Source organism: Bison bison, unplaced genomic scaffold, assembly GCF_000754665.1.
Source record: "Bison bison bison isolate TAMUID 2011002044 unplaced genomic scaffold, Bison_UMD1.0 scf7180017864063, whole genome shotgun sequence".
Classification (NCBI taxonomy): domain Eukaryota; kingdom Metazoa; phylum Chordata; class Mammalia; order Artiodactyla; family Bovidae; genus Bison; species Bison bison.
Genome location: NW_011494635.1, coordinates 3,537,392 through 3,542,126, shown reverse-complemented (window position 1 = coordinate 3,542,126; position 4,735 = coordinate 3,537,392).

Here is a 4,735-nt window from a genome sequence, read left to right as displayed (position 1 = left end):
TGAACTGTGGTGTTGGAGAAGACTCTTGAGAGTCCCTTGGACTGCAAGGAGATCCAACCAGTCCATTCTGAATGAGATCAGCCCTGGGGTTTCTTTGGAAGAAATGATGCTAAAGCTGAAACTCCAGTACTTTGGCCACCTCATGCGAAGAGTTGACTCATTGGAAAAGACTCTGATGCTGGGAGGGATTGGGGGCAGGAGGAGAAGGGGATGACAGAGGATGAGATGGCTGGATGGCATCACCAACTCGATGGACATGTGAGTGAACTCTGGGAGTTGGTGATGGACAGGGAGGCCTGGCGTGCTGTGATTCATGGGGTCACAAAGAGTCGGGCACAATTGAGCAACTGAACCGACTGACCTAAGGGTGGAGCTGATTTCCAGAAGAACCAACCCAGTGATGAGAGGATTAGAAGGTAGAACTTTCAGCCCCAGGTCTGGACCTCTGAGGAGGGGAGAAGCTTGGAGGTTGAGTTCAATCACCAATGACCAAAGATTGAACCAATCATGCCTATGTGCATAATAACAGACTGGTTCCAAATAGGAAAAGGAGTACATCAAGGTTGTATATTGTCACCCTGCTTATTTAACTTATATGCAGAGTACATCATTTGAAATGCTGGACTGGACTAAGCACAAGCTGGAATCAAGATTTCCAGGAGAAATATCAATAACCTCAGATATGCAGATGACACCACCCTATGGCAGAAAGTGAAGAAGAACTAAAGAGCCTCTTGATGAAAGTGAAAGTGAAAGTGAAAAAGCTGGTTTCAAGCTCAACATTGAGAAAACTTTGACTGATGCTGAAGCTGAAGCTTCAATCCTTTGGCCACCTGATGCAAAGAACTGACTCATTAGAAAAGACCCTGATGCTGGGAAAGATTGAAGGCTGGAGGAGAAGGGGACAACAGAGGATGAGATGGTTGGATGGCATCACCGACTCAATGGACATGAGTTTGAGTAAACTTCGGGACTTGGTGATGGACAGAGAAGCTTGGCATGCTGCAGTCCATGGGGTTGCAAAGAGTTGGATACGAGTGAGCAACTGAACTGAACTGAAGAACCTAAAAGGATGGGGTCCTGAGAGCTTCTGGGTTGATGAACGCCCAGAAGAAGGAGGCTGGTGAGCTTGGAGGGGGCAGGGAAGCTCCACCGTTTCTCCACACCCTGCCCTGAACATCTCTTCCAGCTGACTTCCTGAGTTACATTCTTTTATAATTCATTGTCCCCTTTCTGGCCCCTGCAATGTATTATGAAAGAATGTAACTCAGGATGTGGGGACAGTTACATTCTTTCATAAAGCAGTGGTCTAGTAAGGACTGATTTCTGTGAGTCACTCCAGCAAGTCAGCCTAAGGGCGTGGAGGAGTGGGGTCGGAGGAACCTCTAATCTACAACCAATTGGTCAGAAGCACAGGTGACCACCTGGACTTGTGTCTGGCATCTGGGGAATTTTGCCTGACTGAGCCCTTAGCCTGACACCATCTCCTGGTAGAAAGAATTGTGTGGAGTTGTTGGACACCAGTTGTGAAGACTCCCACTCCAGTGAACCTCAAGGATGGTGATGTTGACTTTTCTGACTCTTGAGACTGCAGTCGACTAAAGCTTGGGTTCTGTCGACCTTTGCCCTGATGCTGTGCTGAATTCTCCTGCCTGAGCCCCTTCACGAACACACATGTACCCAGTCAAACACTCTGCCAGGCAAACACTCTTTTGGGGAAGATCCCCAGGGTTCTCTTTATTTCCTGCAAGTAATACATTTCTCCTTCTCCTGCTCTTTGGCTTGACTGTGTCTTTTGGCCCGACACCCTCAAAGAGGAGGACCCAGTTTTTCAGGCAACAGTCCCACCTTGGAGGCCAGAGAGGGGACAGAGCTGGGGTATCTGCATCCAACTTCTGAGGATCCCGGGCTGTGGGAGGGTGTCATTTCCTGGCACCAAGTTCTGGAAAAGCCCTTGGGCACTTGGAAGTTAGTTGGAGCCTCTGGCTTGGGGGACCCCTGGCTGTGGTGGGGACAGTGGAGTTGAGGAGACAGGCATTGTAAGAGTGTGGTGACCCTCATATTCAATGTCCTTCACAGGCCACCCCTTGGTGGTGGGCCTGTAAGGTGACTGGTGCCAGTGTTACCACTCCTAGATACCCAGCTGGGTAGGTTGGCTGGGTCCTTCCTTAAGCCATAGCTGCTCCGAGCCGACCACCCCGGGAAGAGTGGAGTGCTTCCTGGTTCCCGCCCTCTATGAGCTGACCATCTGTGTGAGGTCCTCAGGGAGAGGTGGTCTGGTAAAACTGCCTGTCCCTGGGGCCCCACTTCACTCCCTCTAAGGTGTTTCTGTACAGCATCTGGTCACCTGTGGAGGGACCCTTCTGGTCCAAGAATCAGCAGGGCCCAGAATCAGCAGAGATGCGTGTCTGAAGCAGCAGTGACCCACCGGGAGATGACAAAGTGTCCAGGGAAGAGGGGACTCGAGACGCCTCAGCCAACGTGGGGAAACTGAATAAGGAACCAGAGTCTCTGAACCTTCCTTCTCCCTGGCAGCCTGCGGAAGCTTGGTGGAGCTGACAGTGGGGGCTTCCACGCTGTCCTTTCTGGATACAGGTCCTCTGACCACAGACTCCAGCCTCATCCAGGGGACAGCAGGACACTGGGGGGTCAACACCCCAGAGCTGCCCTCAACTATAACAGATGGGGGCTGGAGGACTGATGGCCCAGCTCCCGAGCCCTGGGAGGGACATCTCTGAGGCTGCCTGAACCATCTCCAACACCCCCAGTGCTGGCCTGCTCACCACACCCCGTGTGCTGACTCCTCCCCATGCCCAGCACATGTGTCCTGGGATCACCTCCCCAGGGCTCTGCTCACACTGGAATGATTGTCGGGGTTGCTTCTGGGGGAACCCAGCCCCAGCAGTGAGTGAGAAGACAGGACTGCCTCAACATGAAACATCCTGGGGAGTCTGCAGGGGGTCCTCCTGACTTGTCAGTACCTTGGCATCCAGGTGTGTTGCGGCAGTAGCAATAGACAGCAATAAACCCAAACACATCTAACAGAGCACGGGCATTGGGACCCTCTGGAGGACTTCATAACTCACAGATGCTGGAGCCTTGGCCTCATTTTCTGCTTAGAAGGATGGGTGAGGCCTGGGTTAAGCCCCAGGGCTTGCTGGAGCAGTGAGTGCTGGTCTGGGACCATGTAGACAACTGCCTTTCTGACCAGAGGATGGGCTAGGGGATGGGTCTCTGAGGGGCTGCAGGGTGAAGGCTGGGAGAGAAGTCCCCAGAAGTGGAGGCCTACTAGATTCTGCTGATGGCAATGACCCCCCAGCCCATACCCAGGATTCTTGTGTCTCTTGTGATCTTAGCACCTTGAATTGGGCGTTACTTTCCACCCCACTTCTCCGTCCCATGGCAGTAAGTTCAGACCTGACTGCACTCCTGATTTCCATACCTCACAGATGAACTTTCCAGCCCTTAAATTCTGAGCTGCTATTCAAGCAATGGCCACACGAGTGTGGTCCAGACTTTGGAAAGAGCCTCTGCCTACACGCCAGCTCAGCTTTATGGCTTCGGGCCTGTGATGACAAAGCGGCTCTAGAGCAAACCCAGGAAAATGTGGAGAAGTCCAAGAATATTTCTTGTGCCTCGGCAGTGGGTCACTGAGGGGCTTTGGGTTTTTCTTTACTGGAAGGAAGTGTTGGAAGCCTTTGGGAAAGCAGATGCCCTGTGCCCTCCTGGAGCAGCAGAGCCATCCTGGATGGTGAGATCAAGGAAATAGTCCACCAGCATCAGGTCTGCTGCCTCCCAGAAAAAGAGGAAAAGGTGTCCCCAGAGAAGACGGCTTGATGGTGACTGCGGTGGGCATGCTGCACCACAGATGACCCTTGCTGGCACAACCCTTGCCAACAGCCCAAGATCTTCCCAAAGCTCTGGATTCTCTCAGTTGTTCTTCCAGCCCATGCTCATTGCTTAGGAATGAACTTTGTGATTTGGAAGTCAGGTCAGATGATGCTTTACTTCAAAGAACTGTGTAGAAGGATTGCAGACTTATCTCCCACCGTCAGGATCATGTCTGGTGGCAGCTCCAAAATAGCAGAGATTTTTTTGGAGGGAGGAAAGGCAAATGGATGTTCCAAACCGAAAACTGTTTTTCAAGATTCTGGGTGAGAAGCGGTTTTTACTGTCTCAGAGAATAACTGCTTCCATCTGTGTATGGCTTTATCCAAAACCCCCACAACACTTCTGTGAGAGGGATTTTGTGAGTATTGCCATTACATAGAGGAGGAGACTCAGGCTGCGAGGGTGAGGTATTAGTCAGTTCAACTGCTGTAACAAAGCATTGGGTTGGCCAAAAGTTCATTGGGGTTTTCCATAACATTGTGCAGAAAAACCTGAATGAACCTTTTGACCAACCCAGAATAGTGGAGTGGGTCACCCTGCTTATTTTGTCACTTATCTGCAGAGTCAGATCAGATCAGTTGCTCAGTCATGTCCGACTCCTTGTGACCCCATGAATCGCAGCACGCCAGGCCTCCCTGTCCATCACCAACTCCCAGAGTTCACTCAGACTCAGGTCCATCGAGCCAGTGATGCCATCCAGCCATCTCATGCTCTGTCGTCCCCTTCTCCTCCTGCCCCCAATCCCTCCCAGCATCAGAGTCTTTTCCAATGAGTCAACTCTTCGCATGAGGTGGCCAAAGTACTGGAGTTTCAGCTTTAGCATCATTCCTTCCAAAGAAACCCC